Below are 21,314 nucleotides of genomic sequence, written 5' to 3'. Positions count from 1 at the left end.
CACATGTGCATACGTGTACGTGTGCAAGCGCATGTGTGGGCAGCAGCGGGGAAAGTGTGCATCCTCCCCCCCGCCGTCTCTATGTCTGGCGTTGTGATTCGTCCATCTGTAGCCATCACTGGCTTGTCTCTGTGTCTCCAGTGTTCGGCACAGAAGGTGCTTCCTTAGCGTTCCAGGGCTGATGTCTGTCTCCGTGTCAGCGTGGCTTTACGCCCGTGTGTTACACATGCCGCCCCCGCCCCTGCTAAGAGCTCCCTCTACCTTGGGCGGGTGCCCCACGCCCACTCAGGGCATCCCAGGCCCTGCCCTCTGCTGGGGGTCTCTTGGGCGTGCAGGATGGTGCACAGGTGGGTGGCCTGTGGGAGGTGAGCCAGTGGTGGGGTGGGGGGGCTGTCTTCGGGGGCCCCTCCCACTCTCATCCTCTCTCCCCTGATCCCTCTTAACACAAGCTTTGCCTGGTGCCCTATTTCCTCTCTTTCCAGTTTGCTTTTTTAGTTTCATTTGGCCTTTGCTTTTACTGTCCTCCAAGCTGGATCCATCTAGAATCTCAGAAGTGAGAAATGGAAAAACTAGCCCTGAATCTTCTCAAATGTAGGGCAGACCTTTCTTTGAGGTATTTTATTTTATTTTATTTTTTATTTTATTTTAGATTTTATTTATTTTATTTTATTTATTTATTTATTTATTTATTTATTTATTTATTTATTTATTTATTTATTTATTTATTTATTTATTTATTTATTTATTTTCTCCCTGCTTTGCAGAGGGCAGGGAAGTGGAAGAAATATGTCCTGGGAGTCAGGGGGTACGAGGAGGGAGAGAAACACCAGGGGATGACCAGATCGATATGCTGGGGCACTGTGTCTCTCTGTATTGCCCTCTGTATGTAGATAGGTGTGCCCCCACCCACATGCACACATTCACACGTACATCTTTTAAAAAAAAATTTTTTTTTCACGTACATCTTTATATAACTTCTCATGATCCTTGGAGACCCTGGGCAATACTCGGTGCTGCTTTAGAGAATGAAAGGAGACAGAGGAGACAAAGGGGGCAAAGTAGAGACAGAAGCGACCGGAGATACATACAGCACTTGGCCACAGGTCATGGACTTTATCAGGATCCTGATTTGACAAAAAAAAAAAAAAAAAAAAATTCAAATATCACTTACAGGAAATTAGAAAACCAACGGGATGTTGAGACATATTAAAGGGATTGTTCGCTTTTTTAGGCAGACTCATGATATTGTGTTTGTGTATTTAAAAGATGTCCCTCGTCTTTTTTTTTTTTTACCCTTGTCTTTAAGAGGTACAATTAAAATGTTTGCGTGAGAAGGATACAGTATTGGGGATCTTTTTCAGAATAATTTGGAAGGGGGGGCGAAGGGGTGCCTGATAGGACCTGACGCTGTGTGATGGGTACCTGGGGGTTTCGTTACATTTTCTCAGTGTGTGAAATTTTCCATAACGTGCAGTAAAGTAAAAATCACACGATGGCAATTTTTCTCCAGTTACGCAAAGACTATTGTTTGTTTTTCGTTTTGGTTTTCATACCTTAACTTTTCTGGAATCTTAGGTGCTGTTATCACTTGCTGGCGAGAGAGGAGCAGATGGCAGGATGAATGGATAAGCAACGAGCAAATATTAATGAGAGCAGGAAACGATCAATCGAGTTTCCTAGACAGCTTGCTTTTAGCCCTGGATACTTCTGCAAAATTACATGCATAGAATATAGCCATTATTTTTTTTTGCAGGAAAATGAGTCATACCATGGGCTTAAACAGGCCAGCACTTGATGGTGGGAGGCCCAAGCGGCTTCAGCGTGGGCCCTGGAGGCAGACTGCCTGGTTCTGCACGGGGCCATCCCCTGACCTTGGGTAGGAACCCCCCGTTTGCAAAGTGAGGACTGATGGCAACCACTGTGCACCCAGACGGTGGAATATCATTCAGCCCCCGAAAGGAATAAAGTGCCAAAAAACGCTGCAGTGGCGGTGAACCTCACGCACGCTGTGTGAAGTGAAAGGACAGTCGTGAAAGGCCCCTTATTGTGGGATCGCATTTGTATGAAATGCCTAAAATGGCAAAATGCATAGAGACAGAAAGTGGTTGTCAGGGGCTAGGGTGGGGGTGCGGGGTATCTGGGGAATATCCTGGACTGGGTGGCTGATGAGCAACAAGCATTTACTTCTGAAAGCTGGGGAGTCCAGGATCGTGGTCACCAGCGGATTCAGGGTCTGGTGAAGGCCTTCTTCTGGGCTGGGGACTGCCAGCGTGTGCTCACGGGGTGGAGACAGGTAGGGAGCTCTGCGGTGTCTGAGCTCACAGGGGGGCTCAAGCCTTGTGACTTAAGGACCTCGCAGTCCTGATGTCACAGGAGGGCACCGCTCTCGTGATCTACGCACGTCCCAACGCCGTGATGTTAGGATTTAACAAATGAATCATGGGGGTGGGGGGTGGGGGGGTATCGACATCTAGACCTTAGCAGGGAGCAGCTGCTAATGGCCACGAGGCTTCCTTTTAAAGATGATGACATGTTCTAAAATTAGATTGTGGTGATGGCTGCACGACTCTGAATATAATTTAAAAAACATTGACTTGTACGCGCATCATGGGTGAGTTTCGGGGCATGTAAATTATATATCAATAAAGCTGTTTGGGGTGGGGGAAAAAAGCACCCACATCCCAGAGTTGAGTTAAGGATAAAAAAAAAATACTATGCGTAAAGTGTTTAGAAGAGGGCCTGGCGCATCATGTAGGGTTTATAATTCTAAGTGCTTTACTGAAATTATTGTGTGTGTGGGGGGCGCATTTTCCTCTAGCATTTGCTTTCTCAAGTGTTTAATATGTATCATGCTATGAAAACTCTGGAAGTCAGTGGTTTAGGTAGAATTACCATCTCAAGGTTTTAATGACCGTACTCTGGTCTGGAATTAAGAGCCTTCTAAGCGTCCCTAAAATAGACTCTTTATCTCCCTCCATATTTTCGGTCGTTAAAAAACGTCTCTTAGAGAAACCTGAAAATCCTTCGGGCAGTATCTGGGCAGTGGAGTATTTTTGGGGGGTGCTGTCCCCGTTCCTACCCCGTCCTTGAGCTGTCCTTGAGCTGCCCTGTATCCCCCGCCGGTGTTTTTCAGGTCGTAGAACTTGGAACATCCGAATCTTGGTGCCTCTTGAGGTTCTCGCCTGCGTTAACAGATCCCACGCTAACGAGTAGTTCATCGGACTGATTCGCCGTCTCCTAATTCCTCTCTCTTCCTCCAACAGTTCCTTAATTGACTAAACCGAGGCGAGAGAAGGAGAGACACCCGGCTTGACGAATTGGCCTTGAGGTTGGGGTGTCCGGGCCCCAGGCTTGCGGACGGAGCCTGGGCTCGGCGTGGAAGGTCTCCGCGCCCTCACCGGCTCCCTTCCCGGGCGTTCCCGGGTCGGAGGCGGGGGCAGGCAGGGGGCACCATTCCGTTGGTTTGAACTCCCGCTGCGCTGGCAGGGCCAACGCCCGCTGCCTGTAGAGTCTGCCTGTTGGAATCGCTTGGAAAGGTTAAAAAAAAACAAAAAAAACAAAAACTACCGCTGCCTGAGCCCTGCCTGGGCGTGGGGGTGGGGAGGGGGTGCTCTGCTGTAACAGGTGCAGAGCCCAGAGGTTCGTAGACGCTTCTGGGTGGTTTGGATTCGCCGCCAAGCTTGAGAACTGCTGCCTCTGGGGAGGACGCACCGCGTGGGCGGTGGGAAGGCAGGGAAGGCCGCGTCCTGGTCGTAGGGGCAGAGGCGGGGACAGACGTTGCCTGGCGCGTGTAGGGCGACACCTGCGAGTAAACGTGCTGCTTCCAGCTGGCTTTCTGCTGGGGTTGGACGGGAGCCCGGCCCGTGATCCCCTCAGCCTTTGAACGTGGGCCACCCTAGCTTCCCTTCTGCGCGGACACATGCGCCTTTATCAACCAGACGGGTCAGTGGCGTTGTCCTGGGGGCCCGGAATGTGACAGCCGGAGGTGGCTCGGCCTGGGCCCTTTGCCGACGGCCCCTGGGGGCGCAGAGGAGGTAGCGCCCCGAGAGGAGCTGCCCCCGGGAGGGGAGAATGGCTCCAGGAGGAGGGCTGCTGCAGCTCCACTTCACAGGGGGGTAAACTGAGGCTGGGAGAGTGTGTGCGGGGGCTTAGAGAGGCGGGTGCAGCCCGCAGGAGGACATCCCTGCCCCCCAGCTGGGCGGGCACTCGCTCGGCCCACCGTGCAGCTGCCCTTGTCAGTGCAGGCCCGGCCCCGGGGTGCTGGGGTGGGTGCTGCCTTGGATTCCTCATTCCCCAGAGTCCTGGGAGTGCCGGGGGGCTTCCTGGAAGAGGCCTGGGCAGTTTGCTTTCCGTCAAGGGTGGTGGGCAAGGCGCACCTTCCTGGAGGCCAGGTGCCTGTCCCCTCTCCCCCTGCCCGCTCCGCTGACCACCCCCCAAGCCACAGGGCGAGGGACGTGAGTGTACCCTGGAGAAGGTGGGAAGGTGGGTGCTCAGCCCCCAGGCTGGGCTGCGTGGTGGCCGCGGGGGGTTGAACCTTTTGGGGGCGCAGCATCTGCAGGCAGCTCCTCCTGCAGGATGTGGGGATGGGACTGGTTGTAGGGTGGGAGCCCTTCCTCCATGTGGGAGGGGCTGAGTCCCAGAAATCTCCCCTGGATCTCGGCTGGGAAACTTCTGGAGGAGTTTTGCATCTCTCTGACTTGCTCGAATCAGTAGGCCGTCACCCCTGGCTCTCCTGCATCCCCCGGGGGCGCTGTTCCGTTTCCGCCCGTTTTTTTCTTGCCGGCTTCCTCCCGCACCCCACATAGGCCAGGCACCAGCAGGTGCCACCCCGGGGCTGGAGTGCGCAGGACGAGGCCGCAGCACCGCTTCCTGAGTCTGCGCTCGCGGACGTCACTCGGGTAGTTTGGGTGGATTGCGGCGCGGGGGCTGCAGATCCGGGACTCAGCCGCCAGCCACCTGTTTGTTGATCCATCAGCGATCTTCAGCTCTCCGCATCCACTCGCGCAGTGGCGTCCGGTGCAGGCCCCCTGCCCTCGCAGGCCCGGCACCTGGCTCCCCGGAGCATGTGGCCCATGTGCCCTGCGTGGCCCGTCCGGGCGTCAGCTCAGCTCTCCGCCTGGACTGCTGCCCGGAGCCACCCCGCGCCACAGCCTGTGGCCTGGAGCAGCCCCAAGAGGCCGGGGCTGCAGCAAGCCGTCCTCCCCTCACTGGTGCCGGGTGGGTGTGCTGAGCTGCGCCCCTCCTTATGCAGTGCCCCCCCGCCCTCCCCCACCTCCCCCTCTTCTCCCCCCCATGCTAGGGTGGGTGTGCTGAGCCCGCACCCCTCCCTCTTGCAGCGGCCTCCCTCTCCTCTCCCCCCCTCCATTCCTCCTCCCCCTGCTCCCCCCCCAGCCTATGGGCTAGGTTGGGAGTGCTGAGCCTGCACCCCTCCCTCCTGGATCACCCCCTGCCCCAGCAGAGAGGTGAGCTCACAAAATTTTCCTCCCCGTTCAGGCCTGGGAGCTTGGAGCTGTACTGCCCTGCCATCACCCACTGGGGTGCACGCCTCCCCTGTCCCCCTGGCCTGTCCCCCGGGGTGGGGGGAGCAGATGGGGTGGTCAAGAATTCATGTGCATGTCTGAGCTCACCAAGTCTCCATGTGTGGGTGTCACTGCCTCCTTCCCCCGTGTCCCTGGGGCCGCCTCAGGGCTGCAGAGGCTGCCTGGGTCCTCCCACGTCTGTCCAGGCAGGGAGGATGCGCCCCAGCAGTTGCGAGAGTGGCAGGCAGTCACCCTGGGCCCGGAGGTCTTGGGCTGCACTCATGCCGTGAGGGATTCCAAACCACAGAAGCCTGTGTCTGCCTCTTCCAGGCAGCCTGCCCTGACTGCTCCCTTCTCTTGCCCTCGCTGTACTCACGTGGCTCTCGGCCCTGAGCTGTGTGCCCAGACTGTGGGGCCCACGTGGCTGCTTGTGCTCCTCGCTGTCCTGAGAAGCCCGGGTGGGCCTGCGGGGGTGCGTCCCTCGGGGCCCAGTGCCTCCACCCTGGCCCCTCGTCCCCTGGAAGGTGGTACGTGTGGTGTCACACACGTCCCTTGAGATGCTCAGGCAGGATGCCTGCCCGTGTCTGGCCCAGGTCATCCCCGTTGCTTAGTCAACCCGCTTCTGCGTCCCAGAGCCATAGGCTGAGGACCAGACGGGGAGAGAGACCCACAAGGAGGAGGAGGTGGGGCCGCGGCGTCCTCACCTATAAAGCGGGGACTGTGGGGCCCGCAGGCCTGGGGGAGGACTGCATGCGCTGGTCCAGCCCCAGCTTGTTGGCAGAACTGGGGGGTGCTCCGGGGAGCCCTCCCTGCCGCCACCCCTGCGGCAGCCCTTGAGCCCAACTGTGTGCTCCTGGCGTCTGTGGGGAGAACTGGGGCAGGGCTGCGAGTGGCCCCTGGGAGCTCCCCTGTGCACCCGGGGGGGCCCACGTGGCTCTCTTCCGGGGGAGGGGTGAGCGGTCTCTGTGGGGCCGGCTGCGTGGTTCCGGCGGTACAGACATTTAGTGACTGTGGCCTCTCCCCTGCCCACCCCCAGGGAAGAAGCAGCAGGGAGGGCCTGGCCAGGGCCCAGCTGGTGCCGTCGGCTGCTGCCCACAGCTGGAGACCTCTGGGGCCGGGCCTCCGTTGGCTCTCTAACCCACCAGGCCTCTGACGGCGGAATGCTCTGGGCGCCCTGACGGGACGGCTGTGGGGCGGCTGGGGACGACGGCAGTGCTGTAGGGAGGGCAGGACGCCGCTCTTCCTGCCACACTTGCCTGGGCCTTTCCTGGGCTGCAGGGGTGGCCTCCACTCAGCCTCCCTGCCAGCAGAGCCCTGGCCTCCCTCCTGCAGCAGGCAGCCCGCACACCCATCGGGTCCCAGCCACGAAGGCAGGAAGGTTCTGAGCTTGAGAACTCAGGGCTCCGGGTCTGGGGCAAGGCTCAGGCGTCACTGGGACGTGAGCAGGCACAGGTGTAGGGTACGGACGCTCTGCCCCAAACAGTGTGGAAATAGAGACTGCCCAGCACGCTTTGCCGTGGCTGCGGGGACGGGTGGAAACTGCGTCCTGGTCACACTTAACCTTCGGGTGGGAAGGCAAGGGGGGCATGTTTGTTCTTACCTAAACTTCTAAATATCAGCTGGGCCAGCGTCTGAGGGCAGCCATTGGCCATCTAGTCGGCAGGGCCTGCTGTCACGCTACCCAGCTCTGGGACTGCGCTGGGCTGCATGAGTTCTCTGAGCCTCAGTGTGCTCATCAGCAGAATGGGACAGTCCTGTAGACCCTACAGGGTCCTTGTGGGAACTCAGGGAGGAACGGCAGCAGCAGACAGTTTTGTGGACTCTACAGAGTCCTTGTGAGAACTCACTGAGCAACAGCAATAGGGACAGTTGTGTTGACCCTACAGGGTCCTCATGGGAACTCACTGAGCAATAGCAGAAGGGGACAGTCCTGTAGACCCTACAGGGTCTTCGTGAGAATCAGGGAGGAATAGCAGAAGGGGACAGTCGTGTAGACCGTACAGGGTCCTCGTGGGAACTCACTGAACAATAGCAGAAGGGGACAGTTGTGTAGACCCTACAGGGTCCTAGTGAGAACTACTGAGCAACAGCAAATGGGACAGTCATGTAGACCCTACAGTGTCTTCGTGAGAATCAGGGAGGAATAGCAGAAGTGGACAGTGTTGTGGACCCTACAGGATCCTCGTGGGCACTCAGCGAGTGACCGTATGTAACGTGCTGGTAAGTGGCCCCAATCCTAGTACTGGTGCTTCCTGAGGGAGGGACAAGGAGCACAGCTGAGGTGGGCAGATCCCAGCCTGGAGGCCCGCCTGGGGCTGAGGTTGCTCTGTAGTCAGCCCAGGCGTCCTGAGCCTTAAACCTTTTCCTGTGTCTTCCGCAGTCTGGCCTTTCTGTGGGCTCAGATGTCCCACCAACGTGACCCCGGTCTCCTCTCGGGTGTGAGTCAGCAGCACACTGTGCTGCTCAGGAGTTTGGGGTGTGAGTGTCACCTCCTGAATCCCAGGGGCCCCCTGCAGATATGGTCCCGTGGCCACTCACCGCCCCACGCTTCCTCCCCGGCACCCCAGGACATGGAGATCTAGGGGGTGGACTCTCCCTGAGCATTTGGGAATAAAGGAAGGGATTGCGCTCACCATGCTCAGCCCCAGCTCCAAGTCTCCTCCTGCCCCCACCTCAGGCCAACCCTAGTCTTGACCCTTAGTCCTACCCTTAATCCAAACCCAGATCTCGAAACGGTGCCCGTCTGTTTGTAAAGTGCTCCGGCCCAGCGCCCCGAGCCCCAGGCTCCCGCAGGCACTGACCCACGCTGGCCTGTGGGGGTCTGTCCGATGCTCTGTGTCCCCTCCCAGCCCCCAATCTTCAGGACGCCAGCGCCCGGGGCACAGTCCTGCCTCTCGGGGCCTGCTGTCCGCCCTCCTTGGCGTCGCCTGGGCCTGGCCCTTCGTGCGGAAACAGGGCTCCCCGGGCCCTTCCTCAACAAAGCTGGAGCGCGAGTGACACGGTCATCCATCTACCCGGTCCCGGGGCTCCCTGCCCCTCAGCGTAGGATGCCAGGAAGGAGAGCAGGCCGGGTGCCCTGGGAGCGGACCCCCGGGGCCACCGCACGGGTCTCCTGTGGCGGGCGCCCCGGGGCCGGTGGGTCGCCCCGGCCTCTGCTCTGCGGCCCTCTGTCCTGACCAGAGCTCCGTCTGCCTCTGGAGTGCCTGGGGCCAGCGGAGGGCAGCCCCACCGCACCGGCTCCTGGATTTCCACTTGTGCTCACTCATGTGCCTCTGAGCCCTGTTCCTTGCTCCTCCCCCCCGGCTTTGCCCCCACACGTGCCCTGCTGTGAGAGCATCCACCACGGCCCCCGCTGCTGCTGGCAGAGGGAGGCTGCCCACCCGTCCTCGTCCTCTGCGACCTTGGGCCGGGCCGGGTGATGCGACGCCAGGGTCAGGGGAAGGGGCTGCTCTCGGGTCCGTGAGGGAACTGAGCTCCCAGCCTTCGCCTTGCTCTTCCATCACCCGAATGCTGTTCGTCCCCGCCCCGGCCTCCCCCTCCCCGGGGCCTCAGCCTAAGGTCACTGCTCTGGCCCTGAGCCTCCTGAGCGGCAGTGGCGCCTGCACCTGACCCTGCGGTTGCTGGGGATGTGCCGGCCCTTCGGGTCCTCCCCTGTGTCAGCGTCCAGGGGCTGCCTGGACAGGTGTCACGCTTGGCCCGGGGCGTGGGGTGGGGCTGGAGTGGGCGCTCGGCTCTGCCACCGTGGACCCCCCCCCCCCCCACTCCGCCGCCCCTCCTGGGGCTGCTTCCTCACGGTCCTGGGCTGCTGTTCCAAGTCACTGGGCTGGAGCCTCCCCCAGATTTTGTCCTTTAAAACTCATTGATTTTTGCGCTGACTTTTACAGTACAAATGTCATCGTTAGATAAAGTAATTGAAGCGGGTAATCTATGCGCCGAGCGCCCACGGCCCCCCTCGCTGCCCGGCCCGGGGCGGCCTCAGGAGCGCTGGGGCTCATGTCCCCGGAGGCCCCCCACCCAGGGCCTCAGGTGGAGCCCTTCGCGGGTGCGCGGGGTGGTCGGAGGGCGCCGTCGCCGGCATCTGGGCCCAGGGGCCCTCCTCATCCTCAGCCCTGCGGCTGGGCCGGTGGGACGTCCCCAGGGAGAAGACGCAGGAGGAGGGCGCAGTGGTGGCCCCAGGGCCCCTGCCTCCCAGCCGGGATTTGGCAGGCGCCCTTGTCCCCTGGCCTGAGCAATCCCTCGGGGGGTGCAGCCTGCACCCCATGCCCCGCACACGCCATGTCCCCTATGAACGCAGCCACTGGAGGCCCCCGGGAAGCGCGTTCACCTGCCCACCTCCTTTGTTCTCGGGAGCCTACATCCTAGGTGAGGCCTGTAGTGGTGCCCACGAGCCTCCATCACCGAGTCTGCAGAGTGGCCTGCGGAGCTGCGGGGTTTCCCTTTCCAGTGCGTGACAAGGGTCTTGGGAGCCTTGGGGCGTGAGGCACCTCTCGGCCGCGCCCAACCTCGCCTCCCTTGTCTCTGGAAGGTCGCCCACCTGTGGATGGTGTAGGTGGGAAGGCCCCGGGTGAGGCAGGTGCCGGTTTGGGCCCCACCCCCCGCCCAGCTGAGCGTGTGCACTGCCTCCTTGGTGCCGGGCGGCTGAGCGGGGCCCCGGGGGAGGAGCAGATGACAGGAGGCTGACCTCCAGCCCCCAAGGCAGAGTGAGCGGGTATGCGGGGAGATGCGTGTAGACCCCGGAGCTAGAGCAGGCCTGGGCCTGGGAGCACAGGAGACGGGGGCCCCGGAGGAAGCCGTCAGGCCTGGGCTGATCTACGGGAGTGCCTTAGTGGAGGAACTCTGTCCTTCCAGATGCAGACCCGCATCTGATCCCAGGCTCCGTCCCACATTCACCCCGGGCAGCCTGGAGAAGCGGGACAGGGCGAGCCTGAGGCTTGGGCCGTGGACGGTGACTCCTCTGGGCCCTTCCTGGGGCTCAGTGAGGTTCTGTGGGCCCTGGCTGGCCTGGGGCTTTCTGGCTGCCCTTGCCCCCGCCCCTTGCAGGCCCCAGGAGCCCCTTCTGGGGCCACGAGCTCCTGGGGGAGGGCGGGCAGGGCTGGTCAGGGAGGGCTGGGGGAGACGCTAGCTTGTCCTGGGTGCAGTGTTGCTAACTGAGCATTGATGGGGCGCCTGGGGCAGCTGTACCTGGTAACTTGTTCTCTCTCTCTTTTTTTATTTTAAAGATCTTATTTATTTATTCATGAGAGACACAGAGAGAGGGGCAGAGACATAGGCAGAGGGAGAAGCAGGCGCCATGCAGGGAGCCCGACGCGGGCCTCGATCCCGGGACCCCGGGGTCATGCCCTGAGCAGAAGGCAGACGCTCCACCGTGAGCCCCCAGGTGCCCTGTTCTCAGTGTGGTGTGGGCCTCGAGCTGGCAAGTGGCCCGGAGAAGACATTGCTTGTCCAGGCTTTATTTTTCTGTGGGAGCAGCCCCTCCCCCGACACCCACGCCAGCCCCCAGGGAATGCTGTGGGCCATGGCCGCACACTCCTGAGGCCGGGAAGACAAGCGGGGCTGTGGGGGTTGTTCTCTCCGCTGGCAGCCTGGCGGGACTTGGGGTGCGCATGTGAGCCTCAGGGCCTTCAGGAATCCAGGCTCAGGTCGGGTTGCTGTGTTGGAGAGCCCTGTACGGAGTAGGCCGCGGGAAGGGGTAGCGGGCGGCCCCGGGGTGGCAGTGGGCAGGGTCCCTGGGCCTCCACTCCGTCCGGGCCTGTACGGGGCCGCTGAGCCCCTGAGAGGTGGTGGTGGGGGACCGGGCGGGAGCTGCAGCCTGGCCAGGCCCTGACCCTGACCTGTGGGCTGTCCCGGCGGGGCGCCGGGTGGCCCTCCTCGCCCTGGAGGGGGGCAGCGGCTGCATGGCGGGCCGGGGGGACCCCCGTGAGCACCGAGAGCCCAGTGTTGGCGCTGGAGGGGCCGCTGGCCAGCCAACCGCAGCTCCGAGGGTCAAGCCGGAGCGGCTGTGCGGTCGATGCCCAGGTCCCTCGCTCCAGCAGGGCCGTCCTGGGGGCTGCGTGGCCCCAGGCGTGGGCGGAGGGCAGCTGGGGGGATCCTTCCTGCCAAGCAGGGTTCGCTGGCCTGTGTCCTGGCCGTGGGGACCCTTGGGGCAGCGGAGAAGGAGCAGGGCGGGGGGTGGGGGTGCCGACGCTGCCATCCTGTCCCGCCTTCCAGATGCCCCAGGCCCACGGCCTCCTGGAGGGGCCACGGCTGGAGGCGGCCGGGCTCTTGGGGCTCTTGGTCCCCGGTGTCCCCTCCTGGCCTCAGCGCCGACACGGCAAAGGCGGCCCGTGCTTTGCCCTTTGCCCGTTGCTCTGGGTGCGTCCCTCCCTGTGATGCCTGCGCCTCCTCCCCCGACCCCGTGAGCCTTCGGGCCTGGGCCCCGTGGGCAGGACCGGCTCCAGCTCCACAACACACCCGTTTACCTGACGTGGTTTCAGTTAGAAACGTTCCTAATGCCCCCGGGACACGTCCAGGCCCGGCCTCGCCGTCCCCAGAACACGGCGAGGCTCCCTGCGCCCGCCCGCGTTTTCCTCCCGTGAACAGAGTGTGACAATTGGAAGTTGGTAGAAAATAAAGCAGTCTTGTTTTTCTGCCTTCTCTATTGATCCGGTTTTAGCAGGGAGGCGCGGGCTGTAATTTGTTTCATTTTCCCTTTGGTTTCCGAGGGGATGGAGATGTCATCAGGAGCCCCTCCGCCCGCCCTCTCCGCGCGCCACTGCCTTCGGGACCACCGGCACCTGCTCGCAGGCCTCGTGGGCAGGTCGACCAGCGGGTCATCCATCCCCGCCTCCTTTGCCGAGTGCCCTGCCGGGAGCGGCGGACGCGCCGAGAAGCCTGGGGTGCGTTTGGGCGGGCGCCTCCCGGCCCACGCAAACACGGGCCCTGCGGGAGAGCACCCCCAGTAGCTGTGCCCTGGGACGGCCTCCGCTGGAGAGCTTCTTTCCTGGCTCAGTGCACGGTCTGAACCTCGGTGCTCTCACGTGTGTCATAGGCTTGCGACATTTCTCCCGGGAACTGGGGATGCTCGGTGGGGGGGACACGCGTCACCATTTGCCCCCACATCTACACCCCGGGCGCAATGAGATTTTCACAGATGCTATCCCTTCCCATGGCTCTGCCTGTCCTGACCCAGCTTCTCAGACCGTCCCCTCTGCTCGTGTCCCTCCTCTCCTCTTAGGCCACCTACCCCATAAGGCTTCAGAAGCCCCAGCATAGGAATCCCCACACCCCCGAGCCACCTGATTGTGCTAGGATGTCAGACGGTGGCCCTATGTTTGTTTCTCTTTTCTGACCTTCCTTGGTGTATCAGCTTATTTTCTCTTGCCATCTCTGACTGCAGAGTGTGGCTCACAGCGGGTTCTCTGGGCGACTGGGTCACGTGACCAGGGGAAGGGGGCTCTCACGTGGCTGCAGCCTTTCTCAGGTTTCACACACTCAGACTGTCGGTGCTGGTAGTGACAGCAGAGAAGTGGGAAGCCCGTGATGGATGCACAGCTTTCCTGAGAGCCAGCTGGGCAAACGCTTCTTAACAAGAACTCCCTGGTTCTCGAGCATTGGGAGGAACTTCCAAACAGATGTCGAAAGACGGATGAAGGCTTTCGGCCCCAGTGTGTGAGTGTGTACTTGACAGTAGGCTACATGATCCTAAGACGACAGCTTAGGAGCTGGGCTCCCCTAAATCCCATGCCTTGCTTCCCCGCTTACGCCCCGTGTGACCCTGGGCAGGTCACCTGAGGTGAGCCTCAGGTTACTGATCTAAAAAACGAGGGTGCTTATTCCCAGCTGGAAGGATCGTTTTGAGGGCTAAATGGGTAGAGAGTTTCTGGTTCCTGGCACAAGGCAGGCCCTCAATGCACGTGGATAGCTTTCTTCTCCCTGTAGTGCTGGAGGTTGCTGCTGCTGAGCCTCTCTCAGAGCTGTGGGCAGGTCCTCGGGCTGGAGAATGGTGACGCCTAGCAGGTGCTTGGCTCCTGGCCACTCAGCCTTCAGACCCTTTGTGGACCATGCCTCCTTCTTCCCTTCTTCCTTCTCGGTGGCATGGTTGTGTACACTGTTCATCTTTCCCAAAGAGTAACTTGAGAGTGGTCATGCTGCAGTTGGCCTGCAGAAGGCATGGCAGCTGGGAGAGGAAGGGCGGGATAGGTGATCTGGGCCCAGCTGGGAATTCCGCATGGCCGAGATTGGAATGTGTGCTTTGGAGAAGTTTCCTCAACAGAGATGAGGCTAGGCACACAGTGGGCGTTCACAGGGTGTCTTTGCCCTCAGCCAGGGACTTCGGCAAGAGCTAGCATAACATATACCTACCTTGGGCCCTCAGGATGGAAATCAGACCCAGCCTGTCCTAGTTTAGAGGTTGAAATCAGACCCACTATCCTAGTTTAGAGATTGAAGTTCATGTAGGGGTGGACAAGTGTACCTTGGCATACATGGTGGTGGTGGTGGTGGTGGTGGTGGTGGTGCTGCTGCTGCTGCTGGTGGTGCTGGTGATGCTGGTGGTGGTGGTGGTGGTGATGATGGGGCTGGTGGTGGTGATGATGATGATGGTGGCGATGGTGGTGGTGATGATGGTGGTGTTGTTGGTGCTGGTGCTGGTGGTGATGGTGGTGGTGGTGGTGGTACTGGTGGTGGTGGTGCTGCTGCTGCTGCTAGTGCTGGTGGTGCTACTCGTGGTGGTGCTATTGGTGGTAGTGATGCTGGTGGTGGTGATGATGATGATGGTGTTGGTGGTGGTGCTGGTGATGCTGGTGGTGGTGGTGGTGGTGATGGTGCTGATGGTGCTGGTGGTGCTGGTGGTGGTGGTGCTGTTGTTGGTGGTGCTGCTGGTGGTGGTGGTGGTGATGGTGGTGCTGGTGATGATGATGATGGTGCTGGTGGTGGTGATGATGGTGCTGGTGGTGGTGGTGATGGTGCTGGTGGTGCTGGTGGTGGTGGTGGTGGTGGTGATGATGATGGTGCTGATGCTGGTGGTGCTGGTGGTAGTGATGGTGGTGGTGGTGGTGGTGCTGGTGGTGGTGACAGATGGGATTCAGCACTTAGTATATGCAAGATACTTATCTACCTGCTTTACGTGGGTGTCAATTCCTTCAACACTCCTAAGAATCCTACGAGCTTACCGCTGCTTGTTATCTTCACGTTACGGATGGAGAACAGGGGCAGAGAGAGATTCAGCCAAGTGTCCAGCGTCAGGGGCTGGAGCGCAGTGTTGAACCCTGGCTGACTTAATTGTGCTGCCACCCTGCCTCTCTCCCAAGCATGCCAACCTGCTATGCTGAGTAAGGCAGCGTCCTGTGGGGCAGACAAGGTTGTGGCCTAATGACGTCTAACAGAAATACAACATGAACCACATGTATAATTTAAGATTTAGAAAGTAAGAAAGATCCAGGTGAGATTTATTTAACATATTTTATTTAGCTCAATGCATTTATTTAGTTCATTATTATTGTTCCAACATGTAATTAATAGGAAAAATTATTAACGGAATAGTTTATATCCCTTGTTTTGTCCTAAGCCTTTGAAATCTGGTGTCTGCTTTATAACTTACAACGTTTCTCAATCGGGTCAGCCGTGTACGTGCTCAGTGGCCACCTGTGGCCTGTGGCTCTCAGAGGATCACCCATCCCTTGTCCTCCTGTGGCTCACAGCCTGACCGGAAGACATATCCCCCTGCTGTTTGCTTCGCCTTTGCTCGGACGGTTTCCCATCTTTCTTGTATCTCTGAGACTTCACGCAGTTGCTCCTTTCTGTGATTTCAGGAGGGGCTGGCGCTGAGTCCTATCGGTCAGAGGAACTTTGGAAAGGTCAGGCCTGGGGGTGCCCGTGAAAGTCAAAGCCGGCAGGGGCAAGTCACATCTGCTGCTTTCTGGGGGGTCAGGAGGTGGGAATCTGGGCCGGGGAATTTCTGATAATGCCATTTGCTGGATACCGACACCATATGCTTGACGTTTTTCACTTTATTTTACCCAATAGCCCCATGATGTAATCCCCTCTTTTATTTTAACCAGTGGATCGACTCTAGGGAAACTGAGGCTCAGAGAGGGTGGAGGCACCTCATTCGCCGGGTGGTGGAGCCAAGGTGGAGGCCTGGGGCTGTGTGACTCCCAAGGCCAGGCCTTTCTCTGGTCAACACGCTCTAGCTCAGCTCAGGACAAGGAACGGGAATTATTCTCCATAGGAACCAGGAGGCCCTTGATGCTTGTGGACAGGGGACAAACCTGGCAGCGGGGGGACTGGTGGGGCTGTATTTTCTTTAGCTCGCTGGATACGTTGGGCGTGGTATGACATGACGTAGTAGAAAGTCCCAAGGGTGCTCCCTGGTTTGGATGGGCCCCTCGGGACTCTTCTGGTCCATGCGCCAAGGCCTACAGCACCTCTGCGGGGGAGACACTCTGCCGGCTGTGGGTGCAGCTGGGAGTCGGAGACAAGGCTGCTCCGATGGTCGGGATGCAGTGCCCCCATGAGCCCATCGGTGGCAGGCGGCCCCCGGATGTCCCTGCTCACCACGATGAGGATGGAGAGGACGCTGGTGGGCACCTGTAGTGACCGCCCACTGTCACTAGCATTTATAAATGGAGCAGAGTCCAGCTTATCCTGGGGTAGCCTCACTGCCCCTCTCTGGCCTTTTCCCCTGCTTTATTCCTGGGGAAACAGAGGTGGCCTGAGGACCTAGGTCACTGGGAAGTGTCCTCACCCGGAGGCATCTGTGCAAGGAATTTATGCAGGTGGAAGGCCACCAGTTGTGCTCTCAAGGGAAAGGAGAGCATTGAGCACGGTAGGCCTTGGTCATCCCCCTGCTCCGAGGCCTCTAAACGGGGACGCTGGGTTCCTTGAAGGACCCACCATGTGTCCGGGCTGTCCCGCAGTGGGAGCTTGCAGGACATGAAGACCTGCTCAGAGGTGTGCTGAGCGCTTCTGCTTTGGCTGAGATCTCAGAGGCTCCCTGGCCGGCCGTGGGCGTCGGGGTGGGCTTCCCTTTATTCCGGCTCAGCAGGAGAGAAGGCGGAGGGTCAGCCGTTGGCTGCAGCGTGGGGGCATCTAGGCGCCCGGACGAGACGTAGGAGGCAACATCTAGCACTGCCCCATCCGCTCCTCCTCGTTGTAGCAAGGTCCACAGCCCCCGGCTGCTAGTGGTGGGACCTGATGGCATTGCTCCTTCCGTGCCCTTATCCACAGTCCTGGGCTGGCTCATCTCCTTATGGGGTGTCGAGCAGATTTGGGGCCCAGCATCTGCTTCCGTGCCGGGCTGCTCATGAAGGTTTCGGCTGTCACCCGTCATCTGGTGGCCCATGGAGAACCTGCTGGCTCTCGTCCCCTCGGCTCTCTCCGGGGGCCTTGCCCTCACATCACTTTCTCTGTTTCCTGAAACGTGCGTCTTTCCTTGCCTGGGTTCCTTCCCCATCCACACGGGGCAAGGAGAAACCTCGTGCCTTCCCCACCACCCTGCCTCCCGGCTCGGCGCCCGTGTCCCCCTGGAGCCCGTGCCTGAAAAGCGTCCTCGGTCTTCGGCAGCCTCGCCGCCTCCGCGGAGACGCTCTCCTGAGCGCCTGCCACGGTTGGTTTTGCGTGTCGGGGAGCGAGGCCGTGGCACTCAGTTACTCAGACACGAGTCTAGAGGTCTCCGCGGAGGTGCTTGCAGCCAGAGCTAACGGCCATCGTCGGTTGGCCTCCAATAAAGGCGAGGAGGGTGGACCTCATCCAATCATCGCGAAGCCTTAAGCCCAGAATGTTCCCTGGGGAAGAGGAAATTCTGCTTCCGGGCTGCTGGGTGCTCTACACGGCTCAGACCTGCCGGCCCCGACGGCTCCCTAAGCCAGCTGTTAAATACACACCCAGTCAGGGCTCTGTCCCCCCCTTTTCCTTCCATGTCTCCTGCACGCTGGCCTGTGCCCTCAGCCTTGCTTCCTCCCTCTGGCAAGGGCCCGGCAGCCGTCCCCTCGGGCTCGCTCGGGGAGCCCTGGCGCTGCAGTGCTGGCCGCTCTGCCCTTGGTTCCAGCTTGTGAACGGTCGGGATGGGCTGTTTGGGGCTGGGCTGTTTGGGGCTGGCCTGGGTGGGGAGCAGGGGTGGGTGGCAGCTGCTCCTAGGCCTGCAGGAGAGGGGACACGTTCCTTGGAGCCGGGGCAGGGAGGCATTCCCAGAAGATAGGGGCATGTGTGGTGCACAAGCTGCGCACCACCTGTGCCCTCCTGTCCCCTGTGGCCTCCACGCGCTGCTCACACGGCTTGAGCCAGGCCCTGGTGTCACTGCTGCTGGGACTGCAGGCCAGCATCCCAGTGTCGGGCTTGTCCCCCCGCCAGCCATGGAGGGCAGTGCTCGTGCTGCTGCCCCAGCCTCTCCTGCAGTGGTGAGCGCCGTGCCGGCCGCCTGGCTTGCTTCTCCCCTGCTCATGCATCACTTTTCCAACTCCCGCTCTCACGTGGGTGTGTTGGCATCTGCTGCTGTGGCAGCAATGGGGACTGCGGCCCGGTGTGTCCTGGCACCTTCCCTTGCTACCCCTGTTGCTCCGGCCGCCCCGCGGAGGCTCTGCGAGCCGCCTCCTCTGGCCGGGAGAGCTGCGGCTTGGAGAGCTCGGCAGCCACAAGCCCAAACCCGGGCTGTCCGCCCCGCAGCCCACCGTCCCTCACTGGCCTGCGCCCCCGCTGACCCTTCTGTCCGAGTCGCCCCGTGTGCTGGCGGCCGCAGAGGGACACAATGCACAAGGACTGGCCAGCGGGGGTGATGGTGTCATGAAGAGGGCATAGGGATGCTCCAGAGCCACAGCTGGGGAGCCCGGCAGCTCGAGGAAGGTCGTCCCCTGAGGAGGCCACGCTGGGGTCCCCACCGCCATGCTTTGCAGGCCTATCAGACCTGTGGATCTTGGCTCTTAATGAGTGGAGATGTGGGTTTAATTTTGGGATTAGCAGCGGGTGGTGTGGGGCTGCAGAGACCCTAGGCCGCTTGCGTGCATCCCCAGGGTGGTGCAGCCACGCCGTCCCTCCTCGCAGGGCTCCCGGTTTCTACTGACCGTCAGCCCCGTCATCCCAGCATGTTGCTTGCTGTGACCAAAGGGTGGCACCTGAGGGAGGGGCTGAGCTTCTGCCTGCGGGGCCGCGTTGAGGGGGGCGCACAGTGTGGACCCCTTCTGGGCCTGGGGAGGCTGGGGGGCCAGGCCCGGCAGGGTGTGCTGCTCTTCACCCTCCGTTCCCGGGGCGTGGGGGGTGGTTCCTGACCCTCTCCACGACACACTCGGAGCTGAAGTGCGGGCACGCAAGTAAGGGGGGAGTGCACCGTGCGTGTGCTTGTGTGCCCATGTGCGCGTGGTGCTCCCGTAGGAGTGGGTGTGCGTGGGCGCGGGCATGTGAGCAGCGCCGTGCTGGTAAGCGTGCGACGACCAGCCCGCTGAGAACACGGGGTGCCCCGGTTTAGGCTGGGCTGCCTTTTGGGGTGGGAACACTCACAGGGCGGCCGGCGTTGGGGTGGAGCGTGGGTGAGGGTACGGGTGTCTCGGGCGGGACGGCGCGGAGCGTGGGGATCCTAGTGAGATGCGGCGGAGGGCTGGGGCCGGGAGCTTTGTGTGTCCGGCAGCGGGTTTGTGACGCGATTTGTTCAATTATACGATTGCACGGTTCCTTCGATAGCGGCTGCGTGCGACGTGTGGCTCATGGAGTCGAAACTTTGACAGCAGGCTGGTCCCAGCACGTGGGCCGTGAGGGCACGAGTGTGCAAGTGAGTGTGTGTGAGCAAGTGCATGTGTCCCTGCAGATACTGGGCGTGCAGGTGTGCACGTGTGATGTGTGTGTGTGTGTGGGGGGGGGGTTGCACACCCCTCGGAGGCCGGGCCCGTGTATCCTGTGTCGCCGGGCCGGGCCTCCCGCTGTCCCCTCCCACCTCCTTCTGGTGGTTCTGTCCTTCTGTCCTTCTGTCCCGACCCCACAGGCTTGACCTGGGAGTGCCTCCTGGTGCCCTCCTGGCCTGGCGTCTCCTGGCCGCCTTCTCTGCAGCCAGAGGCCTCCTGTGTGCTCTGTGCCTCTCACCCAGACCCCAGCTCCACTAGGTCCCGCCAGGGCCTCCGCTGGCCCTCTGTCCCCCGGCTCGTGCCCCCACTCGTGCCCCCGCTTGTGCCCCCTCCCAGAGAACTGCCAGAGGAACGGATCAGAAGCAAAGCCTGCCTTCTGGCCCGTGGCTCCTCGGCACTGCCCTGTGTGGTCGGCCCCACCGGGGGTCCAGCGTCACGTGCGTCATGACCAGGCCTGGTCTCTGCAGCTGGGATAGCCCCAGCGGTGCCATCGGTGCGCTCAGGGCTGCCAACTGCAGCTCAGCCCCGCGCCTGGCTCGGCGCCCTCGGCGGCCCACCCTGTGCGAGGGGCTCCTGCCCCCCTGGACCGCCCGCGCCTCCCTCCGGGGCTGGCACGAGAGCTGTTGCCGGGCGGGACTTCCTGCGCGTCCCTGTGGCTCAGGCCCCCACGCGGCGGGCAGGGTGCGGGGCGCAGAGGCGGCCCTCGGGGCTCCCGCCCACAGATGGTGGCATCCACGGCCCTGCCGCTCCCCTCGCCTGGCTCTGCTGGCACCGCGTCTTCAGAGGCGAGTTCCAAAGGAAACAAATTAAATCTGAGTAAATATCAGAGAGTAATTATGTAAATTAGACATGCAAGTAAAAGAACTTCTGTCGTGAGGTCAGCGGAGAGCCGCGAACACAGAGGCTTCCTGTCCGGGTCAGCGGGGAGGTGGGGGGGCCAGGTGGCGGAGACGGTGGTGACGCCGCAGACGCGGGCGCATCGTGCCCGGCCCTCGCCACCTTGGGCTGCGTCCCCGGGGCCTGCTGGTCATCGTGGCTTTGCTCCTCACGGGAGCACCATGGCCCGCGTGCCCCTGCCTGTCTCCTGGGGGTGGCACCCGAGACGCCAAGAGCCGAGGACACGTGCCTGGGTCCGACCCCAGGGCCCGCTCCTTCAGCGTGGTGACTGCAGCCTCGACAGGCCCCCTGGGGGCAGCAGCTGCTGGGGCCGTGTGGCTTGGGTCGTGCAGGGCTCTCCCGGGACTTGGGGGACTCGGGGGCCTGGGGCGGGGTCCGGGGTGCTGCCCTCCGAGGCATGTTGTTCACAGGCAGGAGGGGCTGCCTTGGCTCTGGGTGTGGGCCCCGGGCCCAGCTGACCGGCTGGCCAGCCTGTGCTTCCTGCTCCCGCAGCTCCCTGGGCTGCCCTACGGGTGCCCCGGGGTCCCGCAGGGGGGCCGCCCCCGCAGGTGGGCCGCCGGGCTCCCAGGCCTCTGACCCTGTCGCGTCCCGGCCCCGAGCGCTCGTCCCTCCTGTCCACACAGCCGCGGTGCTCCGGCTGCAGCCTGGCCTCTGTGTTCAGCTCCCGGGGGTTTCCTGGCGGCCCTGGCTCTCCGGACACCACGTGGGAAAGAGGCCGCCCCTCCCCGGGGCCCTCCCGTGGGTCCGTGCACATCCCATGCGCCCGTCCCGTCTCAGCCTCCACGGTGGGCTCTGGGCTCGAGGTGCAGCGGTGAAGCCGTGGGGTCAGCAGCCCCCGGGCTGGTCTGCAGACGGGGACCCCGGCCCGGGGCCGCTTCCACGTGAGGCCGGAAGAGCTGCGGCTCCCGGGAGGGTGGGCTTTTCCTCGGCGCGATAATTCACGGAATCGATGAAGACGCTGCGGCTCACTGTGCGATGCCGTTACCGGTGCCGACGGCGGCTGAACAGCAGGGCGGCGATCCCCGCTTGGCCTGCCGCCTCTTGGGAGCTGGGCCCTGGCCCTTGAGCGGGGTGCGGTGCGGCCTCCCTGGGG

The 21,314-nt window shown here is 61.5% G+C and overlaps 1 protein-coding gene across 3 annotated transcripts in view; it reads left to right on the top strand.

Annotated features, from left to right (window-relative positions):
* Positions 1 to 21,314, top strand: part of GRID1 (glutamate ionotropic receptor delta type subunit 1) — a 639,335-nt gene that overhangs the window by 156,232 nt on the left and 461,789 nt on the right. The window contains exon 1 of one of the 3 annotated variants that reach the window (XM_038534517.1): positions 3,864 to 3,942. The exons of the other annotated variants lie outside the window; for them this stretch is intronic. The gene's annotated coding sequence lies outside the window, so the exon portion shown is untranslated. Of the gene's footprint in view, positions 1 to 3,863; positions 3,943 to 21,314 lie in introns of those variants that run through there. 3 annotated transcript variants of the gene reach the window in all.

This window comes from Canis lupus, chromosome 4 (assembly GCF_011100685.1).
Source record: "Canis lupus familiaris isolate Mischka breed German Shepherd chromosome 4, alternate assembly UU_Cfam_GSD_1.0, whole genome shotgun sequence".
NCBI lineage: Eukaryota > Metazoa > Chordata > Mammalia > Carnivora > Canidae > Canis > Canis lupus.
The sequence above is the reverse complement of the archived record's forward strand: the minus strand, read 5'-3'. Positions and strand labels throughout refer to the sequence as shown.